This window comes from Trematomus bernacchii, unplaced genomic scaffold, assembly GCF_902827165.1.
Source record: "Trematomus bernacchii unplaced genomic scaffold, fTreBer1.1, whole genome shotgun sequence".
Lineage (NCBI taxonomy): Eukaryota > Metazoa > Chordata > Actinopteri > Perciformes > Nototheniidae > Trematomus > Trematomus bernacchii.
In genome coordinates this window covers 11,058,421-11,078,303 of record NW_022987547.1, presented here as the reverse complement: position 1 = coordinate 11,078,303, position 19,883 = coordinate 11,058,421, and positions in this window count along the sequence as shown.

Genomic DNA, 19,883 nt, shown 5'->3' with positions numbered 1-19,883 from the left:
TAACTTGGAACAGTCTGAGCAATTTGGTTCCACTAAATGTTTTTAAAGCAAGGATAGACATTATCCAATCGGAAACTGTTGGAACCTGTAAATGTTACTAGCTATGTAAACTGTAGTCACTGTAAATATGCTGTATGATGTCCTTTTTTGTTTTTCTGTTATGTTTATATGTATTCATGTGGAACCTACTTGCAGCAGGTCACCCTTGAAAAAGAGATCAATGATCTCAATGGGATTCACCTGCATAAATAAAGGTTTGAAATGAAATGAAAGATTTTTTTTATCAGAACATGCATTTCTCCTCATTGTGAACATATATTGCACTCATGTTCAGAATATATGGTACGTACATGGTCTTTTATAAATCTGAATATATAGTGCATACATGTCCCCATATAATTGTGAATATATAGCGCATACATGTCCCCATATAATTGTGAATATATATAGTACATGTCCCCATATAATTGTGAATATATTCTACATATATGTCCCCATATAAATCTGAATATATAGTACATACATGTCCCCATATATTTGTGAATATATATAGTACATGTCCCCATATAATTGTGAATATATTCTACATACATGTCCCCATATAAATCTGAATATATAGTACATACATGTCCCCATATATTTGTGAATATATATAGTACATGTCCCCATATAAATGTTAATATATAGTAAATGTATGTTCACATATATACACAACCAATATATTATATATATTTACATATATTACTCAATATATGGAAAGCGGCAATTACTGATGTATTATGCCATATATTGCAATATATTAACACAATATATTATTCTATATATCAATATATTGTAATATATTAACACAATATATTATTCTATATATCTTCAATATATTTTGTAGATATGAATAAATATGTTTTTCATGTTGATTATTAATCAGTATCAGTTGGTGTAGCCAACAGCAAGATTTCCTTTATTAAATCTTTTCAATTAACCAGTAAATCAGAAAACAAAATAATGCAATATATTGACAGTTAATATATGGGGAAATATATTTTCTTTGCGTAAGGGATGTCTGCTTGTATTGTGTTGAATGCTGATGAGAAGTCTAGGAAGAGGGCTCTTGCATAGGTGTTACGTTTATCTAAATGTTTAGTGATGATGTGAACCAAAGTGGCCACAGCGTCTTCCGTACCGCACCCTTGTTTATAGGCAAATTGGTATGGATCAAGTTTGTCTTGTGTTGTACTGATAAGAAATCGGAGCAGAATTCTTTCTAGTAATTTCATAATCACTGATGTGAGGGCTATTGGTCTGTAGTCCTTAGGCGCGTTCACACCGGAGTACTTTTCCCACAATAGTTCATCAGAACTACGATATATTTGCGTTCACACCAAAAAGCCCCAGGAACTAAAGTAGTTCAAATGAGTTCATCTGACCCGCCAGGGACTGTTGTGGGAGAAAATAGTTCATAGTTCAGGCGTGTGGTGCAGTGGTCTGGTGCGTTGGTGTTCGGATCAGGGGAGCACAGGTTCAAACCCCACTGCAGTCAGCATGTCGTTGTGTCCCTGGGCAAGACACTTCACCCCAAATTGCCTACACCTGGGACAGTTAATTTTGTATTATTGTGATTATATATATATGCCACTGTTATTAATACTGACACTTCACTTTGCACTAAGGTGTGTTCTAGGTTGAATTGAGGCGAATATTTGTAATGTTCAGAGGTTGTTGTGTTTAATATTCATGAGAATATTTGTCATTGTTCAAATGATAATAAACAAACATATAAAGCATAGTTGTCCACTCATATGTTGATAAGAGTATTAAAAACTTGAAAAATATCCCTCTAAGGTACATTTAGAACAGATAAAAAATGTGCGATTAATTTGCGATTAATCGCGATTAACTATGGACAATCATGCGATTAATCGCGATTAAATATTTTAATCGACTGACAGCCCTAATATATATATATATATATGTTTTGATACTACTGACACTTTATTTGATATTGAAAATGTTAACTTCTATTTACATGCATACGACACACCTGGGACAGCGTGATGCTGTTATTGATATTGTCTTGAGTGTGCAATAAAAGAGAACCGACATGGCGATTAAACTGAGCCTGTATCTTACATTTCATGTAACTAAGCTTGCCTATTTCTCCTCTGACACTTTATCTTTACAGTGACCTGTGTAGCATGATACATCACATGTAAGTGATTATTCTGATACCATCATGTTTCATCGGTTATAAACTGGCGAAGCTTTATTTATTGTGGCTTTCAAAAAGATAATTTCATTGTATTTCAAAATGGCGTCCAACACAAGCACTATTTATTTATAGAAAGAGAAATGGTTAAGTTTGTTATTACCAGTGTTGTGAGTTCAATATTTTTTATTAATTATAATAAGGGAACATCTTAGGAGTTAGTGTAGTGAGTTTCAGAGCAGTGTAATAATTATTTGACCTAAAACTAAATGTTTTTATAAACATGACATGGGGATTTGCTAACTTTTGATTTCCGCCATTTTACACAACACAAATGGAGGCCACTATGGGCCACAACTAACACGTAGGTTTCTGTAGGGTTCATGGCAGACGGATGCAGTTGCTCTCAGGAGGATATATAATAAAGGTGTGTTAGCTGCTGAGCCTATTTAGTGTGCATACGACACACCTGGCACAGTTTATTAATTTCACACGTAGCGTAGCACGTGCATGTCGTCGTCCAATCCTTTTGTCAATCCTTCTTAACCGCCTTCGCTTCCGAATCAGCATTGCTATTGCATTTGACTGGTCGACGATCTGTATTTGTGTTTGCTTAAATAACTCAGACGAAGCTCATGTCTGAGGTCCGAAGGTAAACAGACGCCTCATTTACAGCAAGTGGGTGCGGGAGGTTTTTCTTCTTCTTTTTCTCTCGGTTTTTTGGCGGATTGCAACTTTAAGGTGCATACCGCCACCTACTGTACTCGCCGTGAAGTTGTTTGCGGCCTGCCAGTAAACCCAAAGCAGAAGAAGAAGAAGTGACGTCAGCGGTTCATTTGCCTAATCCACCCCCAGGAACTCATTTTGGTGTGAACGCGATCTGCTTTAGTTCATCAGAACTAAAAGAGCTCATGAACTAAAGTTCTCATGAACTATTGTGGGAAAAGTACTTGGTGTGAACGCGCCTATTATGTTCTTTTGGGCAGCGGTTTGATGTGTGAAGTTTTCCATGACAGAGGGATGGTGTGCGTGTCAATAGAAGCCTGAAAGATGGGTTGCCACACTGGAGCCAGCTCAGTAGCAAAGTTTTTCAGCAGAAAACCGCTGCACCCATCTGGCCCAGCCGCTTTCTTGGTGTTGGTGTACTGAAATGCTTTTCTGACCTCTTCAACACTGATGGTAATTTTGTCAGAGGAAGCAGGTATTATGGTTTCGAGCATTTCAGTGCACTTTGCAGAATTATCCAGTGACTCGAAACGGGTAAAGAACGTGTTTAGTTCGTTAGCAAAACAAAATTCATTGTTCGTCTCAATAGGTTTAGCTGAGGATGACATTCCTGTCATGGTTTTCATGGTGTCCCATACCTTTTGGGGGTTTTTGGCTTTAAAAGCATTTTCCAAAAGCTCTCTGTGTGCCAGTTTTGATTCCCTCAATTTGACTTTCAGTTCTTTCTCTGTCTGTTTAAGTGCTCCATAGTCTTTGTTTTTGAAAGCTTTTTTCCTGGTATTTATAACGGTTTTAATGTCCTTAGTCACATAAGATTTATTATTTGGATAGATTTGTATTTCTTTAGTGGGAACAACTAGTTCTACACAGAAGTTGATATAGTCATTGGTAACAGTAGTTATTTCATCTAGTGAACCTTCCTGAAAAATGTCCCAATCTGTCCAATCCAAAAAAGGCTTTCAACTGTTCCCTACTTTCATTTGTCCATGTCCTTATTACTTTCTTTTCCGGTTTACTTCTCTTCAGTTTGGTCTTATACACTGGTATCATATTCACAACATTATGATCAGAGTTCAGTATTGGTGGTCTACATTTAGTCACATAGGCTCCTTTAACATTTACGAAGCATTTGTCCAGGATATTGTCTTTTCTGGTGTGATCCTTAACATACTGTTGGAACCCAGGTAACACAGTCTCTAGGCGACATTGGTTCATGTCCCCGAGCACTATTGCCGGTGCACCGGGGTGGCTGAGTTGCAGCTCGTGAACACAGTCAGCGATGGAGCCGGCCGCCAGTGACGCTCTGCCGCTGGGAGGCACGTAAACAACAAACAGTAAAATACACCCGAATTCTCTAGGCAGATAGAAGGGTCTTAACGTCATGCCGAGAATTTCTACGTTGGGATCACAGGTTTTACATTTTACTGAGTATGATCGGCACCACAGATCATTAATATACACACAAATACCGCCTCCTCTGGTTATCCCCGAGTTCGCATCCCTGTCTGCTCGAACAAGGGTGAATCCGAGTACTTCAAAGAGAGATTCAGGCATCGTAGATTGTAGCCAACTTTCCGTGAAACATAGTAAAGAGGCCTCACGAAATTCATGACAGTACCTTGTGTATATCCTTAGTGTGTCCACTTTGTTGCTCAATGAGTGCAGATTTGTCAGAATGATGGATGGAAGTGGTGGCCGGCTGAATCTCCGCCGTAGGCTATTCCGAACGCCTCCCCTCCTTCCTCGTCTCTTTTTCCTGATGTTTCTAAGCAGCTCCCGAGGGATGTCATCCAATAACGAAGAACACAGGTGGCTTGGTGTATTCGTAGGAGGCCGATCGCATTGTAGCTCCAGCATAGCCTCGCGGCTGTAGCAGCGTAGAGGCCGGGGCTCCTCGCCATACCTGTTCGTGTTGTGGCTCAGGTGTGTTTTGAAAAGTTGTATGGCCAGACATGGTCTGCAGAAGGCAAAAGTAATCCACAGGATCAAAAGCATGGTCTCTCAAAAATGATGTTTCATACAGACAAACAACGTTTAGACCAGGGGTCGGCAACCCCTGGCATTGGCACGCGGCACCGTAACCAGTGGCACACTAGGAATAAGTGGAATAAGTGTGCAAAATATCGGCTCCCAGACCATAGTCGAGGAGGGCAGAAGCAACAAGCTTCAGGTTCAATAACCCACTTTAGCTTAAATGACTGGAGAGAGGCGAGCTCTTCTTGGGAGGCCGTTGCATTTATTTAGCTGTTCTTCTGTTTCACAAAATACATCACAGACCTCTGTTTTTCTGCTGCCTCGTTTCACTTCCAGAAACATACACATGCTCGCTCACTCTCGCTCATCCACACACACACATGCATACGCCCAGTGGCGACTGGTCATTAGGGGCAGGTGGGGCACAGCCCCACCTAGTGTCAGCAGAAAGTATTACAAATAATGATTACAAAAATGCAAAAATATAAATAAAAAAATATATAAAATATATTTTAAGATCATGTTTAATCATCTGATTCGTCTGTACATTGCTGTTTTAGTCTGTGTTCTTCTAATTAGTGTGTCTACAGTCACAGTGTGTGCCTATTGAGCTGTTTAGAGCCATGTGGGACAAAACCTGATTATGCCCCTCCCTCTCACTGTGAAGTCAACGGTGACTGTAAAAACTACACTGCGCATGCTCAGAGTATTTTGTAATGAAATGTGTGTGGCAAAAAAAATAATGACCAGAGGGGCATGGAGCTACCATCCCCACCATACGTCATCTCAAATCATTCAGAGCTGATTGGCTGTAAGTACGTGTGCCGCGAAAAGTGTGGTGTGTGAAGAGGAGACGAGAGAGCTGCAGTGACGCGTCCTAAAACCAGGAAGTAAGCTGCGCATGGCTTCCCTCGACAAAAAAGCAATGAGATTTCTCCAGAGGATTTTAGAAAATAGCTGGAAATAAGATCTGTGGGAAACGTACCTGTTAGATAAATGCACGTTTTGATCAGCCGGATAACATCCACATGTCTACCCTACTTTTATAATTTTTTTATCATAAATCTATGGATTAGATTTATGATAGACTTTTGAAACTACAAGAACATAAGGAGGACTTTTACAAAAAAGTTATAGACATTTTTGTCCAGAAGGATAGGCAAATGGACTTCATCTTCAAGTCAAGGTAAGACCGCAATTTGATTGAAAATGGGATCTTACTAAGAGAGAACAATTCAATATTTAAATGATAAAATTACATTTTTTGGGTATCCTTTTGTTGAACTGTCTGTTTAAAATTAATCGAAGCATCAGACAAAAAAAGCTTTTGAAAATAATATTATATTTTGGTTTAGGTCAAAATATAATATTTGTAAACCTGAAGAGTCAGTGCCAGTGCCTCACCAGCCATGAACCTCACTGCACGTCACTGCAGAAGCTTATATATAGACATCTACGTTTTTTGTGCCCCACCACTTTTGTACATATAAAAACGCCACTGCATACGCCACACCCCTCTCTCTCTCTCTTAAAGGGACAGCGATCTCATCTCACTCTGCATGACCCTAATATCATAACATGTGTGTTCTGGAGAATCACAGAACGGACGATCGTCCTTATTATTATGCCGTTTAAACCAATTATTTAAATGTGTTTGTTAAATTCGGCATCATGTAAGTTGTGCTGACAGGTCCACACACTGCTTCCCCGCAGCGAGGCTCCCCCCGCCCTCCTGTTGATAGTTCACGAGCGTCAAGCTCCTCAACCCCCACCCCCCCCCCGTTGATAATTCTCGATCGTTGGCACGCTGATAACAATTTTTTTTTTTCATGGCACTTCATATCAAAAAGGTTGCAGACCCTGGTTTAGACAATAGTTAGCCCAAAACAAACAAACGCAAAACAAAACATAAGACGGTCGGAGCAACTGAGACGCGGTGCGCAGCCGAGCAGCGCACTTCACGCACTTCACGCACTTCACGCAACCTTTACGAAAAAAAACAAAGAAAAGAAAAAAAAACAAACATGCAGCTCTGAACCCCGCAAGACTCTGATCCCCGCATCATCCGCCTGTGCGCATCAAAGATGCAGACTCTTTGTTCCCACTAAAGTAGGGGTGAGTGTAATAAGGAGGCAAAGTTGATGTTCAGTGTGTTGCCGGGAGCATATAAGGATTTATCCATGATGTTGAAAATGTTAAAAATGATTAAAAACATTTTTTAAAACATAAAGATAAAAAGGTTTTAAAAAGTAATTTTTTTATGTTTTTAGGAGGTGACGCTTCTCAGCCAATCAAATCGGTGCAGTCAGTGAGATTCTAACACTGAGACGAGACAAGAAGAGAGAAACAGTCGGAGTCATTTCAAATGGCGTGCTCAAAAAAGAGAAAGCTAGACAGCGAAAACAGAGCATTTACTGACATGTTCTCTTACTGGACCTCTTTGAAATGCAATTGAATACCCCTGCATTATAGCAACAACAACAATAATAATAATAATTGCAATAATAATTGGGAGGGGGGGCGCGGCTGTTCTTATGTTCTCTCAGGGGAGGCTCACCTTCCCACACTTTGAAAACCCCAGAGAGAAAGAGTGAGAGCGCACATTTATTCCACTGTAAAGACTTTAACATACCGTATAACCTAATGCAGCATAATGATGAAGTTGCGTAGTTGATTGGCGGATCTCATTAATCATTTACAATAAAATGAATTACTTTGATTCATAAGATGCATTCACATGCAATGTTCTCTTTGCTCACCGTCGGAGCAGAGCCTTGAAAACGTGAAAACAGCTGGTTGAGTTTTTGTTTTGCCTGCATCATACATAAGCTGTCATCTGCGTGTCGTGAGGTCAAAGAGGAAATCATTTGAACTTTGAGGGATCGCTGTCTCCATAGAAACACAATGTCAGCGTCGGCATAGATCATTAAATAAGCCTCAAGTTATCAGGGTTGTTGCAAACCTGCATTACAAACTGGAAGCAAAAGGTCTTAAAGACAGAAACATTTACCAAGGAGAGATGGCCCAGTCGTGTTGAGTTGCATTATGGGAACTGTAATATATAAAAAAAGGTCTGTCTTAAATAATACAAGTGACTTAAACACAGAATATTTTCCTCTGATAATCTGTCTCTTACAAGTCATCCACCTTCCTGGTAGTGTACTACTAAATTGCTGGAGTGTCCCTTTAAATATTCCTCTTTCAAGTTAGGGTGTAAACATATTATATTTCTAATGGTTATCAAAAAATAACTTGGACATTCATTTAAATCAGTCATCAGTTACTATATACTGTCTTGAGTTGCTGTCAGCAGCAGTTTCTCTAATTTCCATCACAATTGTGAAACTTAATGTTGCAACAAATGAATCACAAGCCAACATAATTTTCCATCCTGCTGTTTTTATTTGTATTTATTCAGCATTAATTGGAAAGTGAGTGCTCTTGACAATAACAGGTATGGAAACCAAGAAGCAAAAACAAAGGGGCAGTTGACTGCAGGTTTTTAATTAGATTCCATTTGCAGAATAATTGCATCAGGAATGCTCATAATGAACTCTAATTACTTGTGGAGGTCTAAATGAGCAAATCAGTCGCGAGCGGTGCATGGTGGGTAAGGCCTGCTGCAGGTGACTCTCCTCAGGGACATTTGCATGACAAATGACTCAATGTTCATGTTCACTTATCCATACTCTTAAGAGAAAGACTGCTGTCTGACGCCATGTAGCATTGTTCCGCTATCTTACCTGTGGTTATTGCTAGTCTTTTCTGTTATTTGCCTATGACTCATTTGTTTTGACTGGCAATTCACAGCATTATACTGTCTGCTCCCTTTATGTATTGTCAATCATTTTATTCCTTTACTTTTCTTCTATCAGTGTTCCCAGGTTGGCTGCTCCTTGCACCTCCTCCAGCTCTGTGTCAGCCTTGTTATGCTGTCAGAACCGCAGATTAGTCATTCAATCAGGCTGAAGAGAAGTCATTCGGCAGATAAGGTCTGTGCTGAAGGACCTCCTTCTCCACACTGCTCCATATGTCGCCTCAGATTGGCTCCCTGCTTATCCACGCAGGACCATTTGCATCTTCCCCACTATCTTTCCCCCTTTTCTCCTTGCACCCTCCTCCAACCCGCCCTATCTCTTAGTTTCCTCTGTGAACTATCAGAATTACATACTTATTTTCTTCCGCTCTCCAGCTGCTTCTAATTCTGCTCTCATCCGGCTATCTTCAACAAATGCTCTGTCAAATGCTGCTCTTATCAAGCATTCAAGGTTGAAGATATAAATGCATTTTCTTTTGTCTGTATTTGCTGCCATCAATGATATACCTTTTTATATTCAGACATTCAAAATACATATGCGTGAAATTGTTTGAGTTTTCAGCCTTGCCTTAACCCCCCACCCCCCCCCCCCCCCCCCCCCCCCCCCCCCCCCCCCCCCCCCCCCCCACTGTGTATGATAAGCAGCTATGTTAGTGGCTTCACAGCGTGTGACAGAAAATACACGTGGATCTGGGAATATGTTTAGACAGCAGTAAATAAGAGGTCATTTTGAAGGGGCCTTTCTCCACTCATGTTTTTCTAGGTCTTTGTGTGTGCCAGCATCTATTCGCGGCCAGTTCGATTGTATCAGGATAAGCACATTCTGCATAAAATAACTGATGTTTAACCACAAAGTAACATCTGCTGTGTTCCTCCACACCACCATGATTGAGGCTTGAGCTTTCAAGTAATCACTGTTTTGCATCCACACACAGGGAGATCATTTACAGCAACAGAAGGGAAAGAAACCAGCTAATTGTTTGGTTATGAAAATAAAATTGGTGACTGCAGTCAGAGGCACATGAAAGAGATGGTTTTACTGGTCATCATGAAAGGAAGTTGATGGCAGACTGAATTCATCCTCCCACACCAAAATAGAGACATCTTGCAAATAAAAAGGCAGAGGAAGCCTCAGCCAACATTTAGGTCTGTTCACATCTAATACTCACCCACTCAAGGCAATTCATTAAGCCCACATGTTGGCATTAAATATGGGATTATATTTACTCTTCAAACCTTCCACAGTTGACTATATAAATATCTGTATGTAGGAAAGATGTCACAGTTTGCAAATGCTTGTCTTTCGCCCTAAAATTCTAGCTCTAACCTCATTCCCTCTTCTTCCTCTTTTTCATAATCCTCTTACACCTCCTCGTCTCCTTCTGACCCTCCCTCTCTCCCTCCTGTGCTGTGTGGCATGAAATATGATCTGGTGCGCAGAGAAAGGCCCCAAACAGTGCAATTGATCAGAGTGAGAGGCATGCAGGAGTAAGGCACAGAGAGTACAGCCTCCTGAATGGACCCGCTTACTGAAGGTAGCCCTGTTTTTCTGTTGGTTATACTGCAGCTCAAAATGACTCGTCCATTAGAGCAATGTGCAGAGGTGTACATGTACAATAAGGAAACCCTAACCCTAACAGACACAGACGTGCATAAATAAAAAGCTCTGCCTCTTCTCTCGCCACCCGTCTCTTCCTGTCTCAAACTCACTTTGTCTTTATCTCTTCATCTCCCTGTTTCTCTGTTTACTTTTCCTAGGCTGCCCTGTATATCTTTAAAACCTTTTCAGCTTCCCCTTCTGAGTCTCTGTCCGCTCTGATCTTTATTTCCTGCCATCCGCCGCCTGCACTGCCAGTCCAAAGTACACTAATGCGACTAAACAAAACACAAGTCGCCTAAAGACCAAATGGTTTATTGTTGCTCCTGTGTGCTTTATTGCTCTCTTGTCAAATGTGTCCACAGCCTCCCCCCTCTCACCAAATAACCCCTGAGCTAACGTGAAACAGATCATTCGACTGGACTGTTTGTTTTGTTCGCGACCAGAGCATACCCTCTCTTTGTCTTGTAATACCCTATGGAGTTGTTGGTTGCTTTTGTCCATTATGCACAAAACAGAGTGCATGAGAGGCAGAGAGTTACAGGGGTTAAGATTGGGGAAAACAGTCAAATGCCAAGAGTCAACAGTACGTTTTTAATATCAGCATGCTCAGTATTACAGTGATAATGAGAAAGATGCTGATATATGTGTTTACCAGCCTGTCCTCCTCCAAAAAACGACCAAATAGGTCGATTGTTCAGCAGCTTATTACGACCTATAATCACGTTTTAAAGTGTAGCACCTCTAGTGGTCGTGTAAGAAACAACATGCTCCCGTTGATTGCAAACGCTCCGGAGGGTCGTTTATTCACAAATAACCCTCTCTGGAAAATCCTAAATTGTAGAATAGTTAAATGCTTTTTGATTAGATTTCTAGCGAGAAGTGTATATTGTACTTTTAGAATCCACGTCCAGTGGATGTGTAGGATCTATAGTTTGATAGATATTACGAAGATGATTTGAGGTCTCGTCAGGAGAACGTTAATATACTACGTCTTTCCCCACAGCGTCCATGTAAAGTTAGCGTCAACCCTCACGGGGTGAAAATAGTATTTCCGGTCTCTAAGTTTTCATAATAAAACCGGAAGTATTCCCCTCACTGTCAAATGATTTTACAGTGATATATCCAACCCGTGAACATGTGACGATCTACCATGCTGGGAAACGTGAATATGTCACGGTTTCGTTCCTTCAAACGTGACAGTTACAAGGTATTGTTAACATGGCCCAACCAGTGGAGAAATACCCGGAAGTGCCAAGCAAATGGTCTACCGCGCCTATTGGTCGGTTTTTATTGTCAAAATGAGATGTTTTTAATTTATTTTTTAATCGTCACACTCGATTTCGCCGATTTTCTTGTTGCCCTAGCTGGTCAACACCTCTTTTAGCAGAAACAAAGGCTACATGAATGTATTAAATCGATGTTAATCCATGTGTGTGGAACATAGACTGGTGTGGATGTGGAATTAACGGACGTGACGTTGTGCGATTGCGTTGCCAGGCAACGCAATTTACAAACTCTTCAACTACAACCCTAATTATATTTAAAAACATTTTAGAAGGCCTCACGAAATACTTTAATGTAAATTAAAATGTAAATGTGAAGGGATGTGTGTAATGTATGTGGTGATTGACATTATTCACCCACGGATCTATGGGTTGGGGGTATTGTTCCGCACGGACATTTTAGTTAACCGGACTTACTGTTGATGTGAAATCCGAAAGAAAATTTAAAAATAAAATAATACTTTATTCCGAGTTTGCTTGCTTTTCTCTTTGCAGGTCATCACATAACGGCATTGTAATACACGGTTCAGCTGCATTAAATATTACATATCTGCCATAGTTCTGTATGTATAGAGCCCTGATGAGAAGACTTCTGGACAAACAGGAAGCACTGCCGCCAAAACTGAAAACGTGACGTGGATCATAAATATATCAGCAATTAAACAACATCTTACATTTCTTTTCACACAATACGTCTCCTTGCAGTATCAATACTAATTCGGCTGACTTTTATATTTGATCCAATTGGTAGATAGGTTATATTTACACCATAACGGTGCACAGCTGATATAAAAGGACTTGTAGTTTTTAAAGATATTACTGATTTTCTTTGAATATAAGAATGTAAATACTGAGTTGAGAGAATAGTCAGGGTATTTGGGTGATGGGAGACACATCTATGGATTCAGAATTTCAATAGCTTACTGTTAAATGACGGATATACCTTTCTGTCTGTGATGTTTTACAAATCAGATATTAGAAGTAAAACATGTGAAATAATATAGCAATATCCTGTACAATTATGTGAAAACATGAATAAAACTACACATCTTCAGATGTTATACATACACAAGTGTCCTACACTAATAATACAAAGTTATTATGGCTGTGTGTACCTTGTGTGCACCGCCTAGTGGTTAAAGCACGTTATTGAATTAGTTGTGTATGATATGTCAATGAACCTTAGAAAATCTTGAAATCTTGAAAGGGATATGCAAAATAGCCATTATATACAGTCTTTAATTAACTATTGGAGAGAATAACGAGTAATGAATATACTTTATAGGGATCTGCAGATAAATGTTTAGTCTTCTCAAGCAGCAACTATCAAATATCTCTCCTGATTGTTGGCACTTGACAATCACCTTTCCCTGAATTTTACTCAGGTGTAACTAAAGCCTGATTTAAGGATTGTTTATATTTCACATCATTAATCAGAATCTGCAAAGTAACTAAAATAAATGTAGTGGAGTAAAAATACCAGGTTAACCTCTGAATTGTAGTGGAGTAGAATTGCTGTTTTGTTTAGTAATGGATATTGAATATGGATTAAAGGTTTTGACAAGACCTGGTGTAACAATAATCAAAAAGGACATTAAAAGAGCTCCAGATGTCAATGATCTAAACAAAACAGCACACCTGAAATGTATATTTAAATACTTTATAAAGGCCCTGACACACCAGGCCGTATTCGGCCGTCTTCGGTTGTCTGGCGACAACGCGTTCCTTGTCGCCCAAAGTCAATTTGGTGTGTCCCGAACCCTCGGCCGTGACACGCCTTATTTGGCTTTTCACGGTCGACACCCGGCCGATTCAACATGTTGAATCGGCCAAAATATGGACACAAGCTATCGGGCCAAGAAACCACTCTGATCAGCTGTTCAGCTAGCAAATGAGAAGCGAAACGGAAGTGAGGGACGAAAAACAAACAATTTAAAAAGGCACAGGACAGCAGCTAAACCCCAGCAGGTGATACTTAAAGACATCAAACATAGCCCTTAAATGTCCTCTCTTACCTCCCACACATAGCAGGGACATCTCTGATATCGGCGGGAGCGTCCCCGGCTGTCCTCTGCTGAGAGCTCCGTGATTTGTTTGGTCAAGTCCGGTTTTTCATCTCATCGATTTATTTGTCAGTATCAAGTTGCAGGTATAGTCTCAAGTACCTCAACATTGTCCTTAAGTACAGTGTCTAAGTAAATGAGATACTGTCTACTGCTGTTCATTTACCTATTGTGAGTCGCCTCGGATAAAAGCATCACATGGAAATGTAAATTTAGCAAGAAGTGGCCATTATTACATTACTACATTGCTGACTCAATAAACTACACACCCGCCAGAACACTGCGATCATCAGATGCAGGTCTATTAACTGTGATTTTATAGTATGTCTGCACTTTATGTGCTCATTTCATCATTCATGTATTTTTATATTCTAAAACATGTTTTCGATGGACGAGAGTGAAAATTTGTTTATATCAGTCTGTTCTTCTTCTCTGTCTTCCGGTTGTTGCCTATTTTGAATGACGAATACACACTACCGCCGCCTGCTGGTAAGGAGAGTTATTGCCACTCACGCATGCGCAGTTCGTACGTGCTCGGCTGAAGTCTTTGCGGTGTGTTCCAGTGCGACACATGGCCAAGACGCAGGAGAACTCGTCGATGGAACTGTCGGTGTCGGTGTCGGCGAGTTCTCTGGTGACTGCCTGGTGTGTCAGGGCCTTTAAGGGCAGTGAATTCGTTTTTTCTGTATGTTTTTCAAATCAGTGTTATACAGTAAGTGTCATAGACAGTGTTACATTGCTATTATTATCCTTAAAATATATGTAAAACAAAACCACTTATGATCTTTTTATTTGAGTGGTTTACTAATGACAGTTAATTCTGTTTTTGCTATTGATGGTTTCATTTTTGTGAAAAATAATAAAATAATAAAATTCAATAACGTGCTTTAACCACTAGATGTGCCTTTCTATCAGCTGTGCACCGTTATGGTGTAAATACAGCCTATCTACTAATTGGATCAAATATAAAAGTCAGCCGAATTAGTATTGATACTGCAAGGAGACGTATTGTGTGAAAAGAAATGTAAGATGTTGTTTAATTGCTGATATATGTGACCTGCTCTATCGAAATCAGTCGCATTGACCCGAAGACACATTTTGAGTTGTATACACTGTTGGAAAGAGGAGATTCCTAGCTTTCTAATGATATCAATATTTTTGTTGTACTCCAAATATTAAGCAAAATATGTCACATTATATAATGACTGTCACCGAGTCATCATTTTGAGAAAAAGGCCTTCAAAGTTTCCTCTTCTCTGGAATCCATCGATCTGATTGATTATTAGCGGAGCAAATGATCAAAATAGTCCGGAGGGAAAATATTTCCGTTTGGATTACTGGTCTGGGGGAAGCTCGCGAGTGTGTGAGTGTATGTGTGTGTGTGTGTTTGTGTATTTTTGCGTTTGTGTATATTGTGTTCGTTTCCCGGGGAAAACACTCACGAGAAACACCGGCTGTTGTTATGCTTGCTGTGACGTTAAATGACTCCGTTCTCCGCTTGTAAATATGCCGTTACAAGCTTCATAGTTGTATTTATCATCTAAATTTGCCGAAACAAGTTTAATATTCTGAAAGCCAAGACTTTGTTTAATTGAAATCAGATGAAAACAAACTGTAACGGACCGTGCCGTGTTATCTATGATTACTTATGCCTTACATTCATCATTTCAGCCGGAGGGAGGGGCAGCTGCGCTACGGAACAGCAGATTGCGATTGAGAGGTGCCTGTCATCTTCCCTTTACAAGCTTCACAAATGTATTTATCGTGTGATTTTGGAAATAAAAGTTTCATATTCTGAAAGCCAAGACTTTGTTTATTTAAAATCAAACAAAACACCCGAACCCCGAAAAAATAGTTTTTTCCGCAAATCCACGTTTATTTTGAAATGAGCCGTTGCGACATCCGACTGATTTCGATAGAGCGGGTCACATATTTATGATCCACGTCACGTTTTCAGTTTTGGCGGCAGTGCTTCCTGTTTGTCCAGAAGTCTTCTCATCAGGGCTCTATACATACAGAACTATGGCAGATATGTAATATTTAATGCAGCTGAACCGTGTATTACAATGCCGTTATGTGATGACCTGCAAAGAGAAAAGCAAGCAAACTCGGAATAAAGTATTATTTTATTTTTAAATTTTCTTTCGGATTTCACATCAACAGTAAGTCCGGTTAACTAAAATGTCCGTGCGGAACAATACCCCCAACCCATAGATCCGTGGGTGAATAATGTCAATCACCACATACATTACACACATCCCTTCACATTTACATTTTAATTTACATTAAAGTATTTCGTGAGGCCTTCTAAAATGTTTTTAAATATAATTAGGGTTGTAGTTGAAGAGTTTGTAAATTGCGTTGCCTGGCAACACAATTGCACAACGTCACGTCCGTTAATTCCACATCCACACCAGTCTATGATCCACACACATGGATTAACATCGATTTAATACATTAATGTAGCCTTTGTTTCTGCTAAAAGAGGTGTCGACCAGCTAGGGCAACAAGAAAATCGGCGAAATCGAGTGTGACGATTAAAAAATAAATTAAAAACATCTCATTTTGACAATAAAAACCGACCAATAGGCGCGGTAGACCATTTGCTTGGCACTTCCGGGTATTTCTCCACTGGTCGGGCCATTTTAACAATAACTGTAACTGTCACGTTTGAAGGGACGAAACCGTGACATATTCACGTCTCCCAGCATGGTAGATTGTCACATGTTCACGTCTTGCCGTGATACCGGGTTGGATATATCTGCATTACTCATCCACTAAAAAACATCAGTTTATCCTTGTTAATTACACAACATTGATTGGTTTAAATTGTGTACAATGCTTTTGTGTTTTTAACCTTTGATTCAGAGAAACAAATAGTTTTTTGGGAGTTTAGGATGGCCGAAGACACTCCACTACCCAAAATCCTCAGCTATCGTTTGGGACTACAACATCCGCTTTGCTTGACAAACCCCCTGATTAGTCCTCAAGCTCTGTGATTGGATGTCGGAGTGGCAGTGCGCCAAGGTTACGCCGAGCGTCAAACAGCTCTTTGAAATGGAATGAAACCACGGCAGACTATCCAAAACTGGACTTGGACGGGTCCAGCCCAGCCCCCCCCCCCCAGAACTACACATGCTGGCTATTGTGTTTCGCAACATGTTCTATGGCACGTCTCTACTGGGAATTGTAGTTTTAAAAGACGTTTTCGTATTTCCCATAATTAGAAGTTGCCAGTATTAAACTGTGTACACTGGTGTTATCAAATTTAAAACATATAATTAATAAATGGGTGAAAATGAATATACCCACATGACAGCTAAGGTCAGAAGAGCTTTATTTAATAGCTGGTCTTATGTTTGTGACCCCTCCTGTTGTTAATTGATAAGCCTTGAAACATGCACTTGTTTATCACTTGAGGCAAATTTTGCAAATATGGCAGTAGCTATCGATCATCTTAAGATAAGATAAGATAAGATAAGATATACTTTATTGATCCCAAGTTGGGAAATGTTTTTGTTACAACATGCAATTTATTATACTTTGTTCTACTCCACTACAATTCAGAGGTTAACCTGGTATTTTTACTCCACCACATTTATTTTAGTTACTTTGCAGATTCTGATCAATGATGTGAAATATAAACAACCCTTAAATCAGACTTTAGTTACACCCGAGTCAAATTCAGGGAAGGTGATTGTCAAGTGCCAAAATAAACTATGCAATATATTAGACGTTAAGTACTTTGTCAGGCTTAATATTTATCTGTGGATACCCCCAAAGTTTTTTTCTTATTCAAAAGAAGACCTTAACTTAAAGTATTCTTTAATGTTTAAATAAAGCCTTATTAGTTTGTCTGTTTTGCACATCCTCCTATTAATATCTTTGGACGTCCTGCACTAAACTCTTTTATTGTAGAGATCACTACAGTATCTTCTTGATATTTTCTATTCTATATTTCTATCATTGACCTTCTACTTTCCCACTATTTTGTATGTAGGCTACTCTTAATATTTAAATGTTTTCATCAAATATAACATATTCAATAAAAAAATTAAATAACGTGCTTTAACCACTAGGCGGTGCGGGTTAAAAAACGGTCAAGTTCACAGTGTTAACACATTAAATTATACTTTATGAAGATGTTACAAATAACACACAGCATACAATGCCATAATAACTTTGTATTATTAGTGTAGGACACTTATGTATGTATAATATCTGAAGATGTGTAGCTTTATTCATGTTTTCACATCATTTTACAGGATATTGCTATATTATTTCACATATTGTAGTTCTACACATTAATATCTGAGGTATATCCGTCATTTAATGGTAAGCTATTGAAATTCTGATTCCATAGATGTGTCTCCCATCACCCAAAACCCCTGACTATTCTCTCAACTCAGTATTTACATTCTTTAACTCAAAGAAAATCAGTAATATCTTACCCCGTTATGGGGTAAATACAGCCTATCTACCAATTGGATCAAATATAAAAGTCAGCCGAATTACTATTGATACTGCAAGGAGACGTATTGTGTGAAGAGAAATTGAAGATGTTGTTTAATTGCTGATATATTTATGATCCACGTCACATATTCAGTTTCGGCTGCATTTCTTCCAGTTTGTCCAAAGGTCTTCTAATCAGGGCTCTATAAATAAAGAACTATGGCAGATGTGTAATATTTAATGCAGCCGAACCGTGTATTACAATGCCGTTATGTGATGACTTCCAAAGAGAAAAGCAAGCACACTCGGAATAAAGTATTTATTTTTTTTTTTTTTTATGTTTTCGGATTTCACATCGTATAAACACCATATCCCAACGTGCATTGCGGCTAAAACATCCAATCACCGAGCTTCAACGATAGCTGAGGATTATGGGTAGTTCGATGTTTTAGCCTATCAAAATCTCTGAAAAAAGAAATGTGTCTCTCAGAACGAAAGGGAAAAACCTATGGGAAAAACACAAAAGCATTGTACACAATTTAAACCAATTAATGTTGTGTAATTAACAAGGATAAACTGATGTGTTTTAGTGGATGAGTACGGCAGATATCACTTTAAAATCATTTGACAGTGAGGGGAATACGGTTTTATTATGAAAACTTCAAGACCGGAAATACTGTTTTCACCCTGTGAGGGTTGACGCTAACTTTACATAGGGGGAAAGACATACACGTTCTCCTGGCGAGACCTCAAATAATCTTCGTAATATCTATCAAACTATAGATCCTACACATCCACTGGACGTGGATTCTAAAAGTACAATATACACTTCTCGCTAGAAATCTAATCAAAAAGCATTTTAATGGCCAAACTATTCTACAATTTAGGATTTTCCAGAGAGGGTTATTTGTGAATATACGACCCTCCGGAGCGTTTGCAATTGCCGCAAATTGTTGTTTCTTACACGACCACTAGAGGTGCTAAACTTTAAAACGTGACTAGGTCATAATAAGCTGCTGAACAATCGACCTATTTGGTCGTTTGAGTTGGAGGACTTGTTGGTGTTTACATGTTCACCATCTAACTAGAGTGGTTCAGAAATGTTACTTGGACAGCTCTGACATGCTCACCAGAGATGTTTCTGCTAACCAGCTAGCTTCCTGCTATCACTGCTTGCCTGTTTTGCATTATTTATTAGACACCTTGAAAATCTTACCTGAGTCAGTCTCTGCTTTGGGGTCCTTTAAATAGCAAAGCATCACAGAGATTTCATATTAGGTTGTTTTTTGGCGACACATGTACATCGTATTTATTTTTGAAAAAGTATTATGTAATGAATGGATACTCAATGGCCTTGAATATGAAATAAAACTCATTTCAGCATGTCTTAGTCAAAAAAGCAACCAACCAAATGTGATTATTTTCTCATTTCCAGACTGAATCTGGATAGAAACACAAATCTAATTCACTTTGAGTTTATCCAACTGTGTCTCAAATTAGATGCAATGATGACACAGATGTAACATGCTGAGTTAAGTTAGTCGTGACGATAGAATGAATATTTCTACATATTATTTATATTTATAGTAGCAAACGGACACAAATCCTGCAGCTTTATTTTCGTCATGTATTTGTCACACCATACATACCGACAGCTACACATGCAGATGGTGCCTTGATGCCCAACTCAACATGATTGCTTGCAAATTACAATGCAGGCAGTCTGTGCTAAAGGTCACATTTGAGAAACAAATTGGATTTGCCA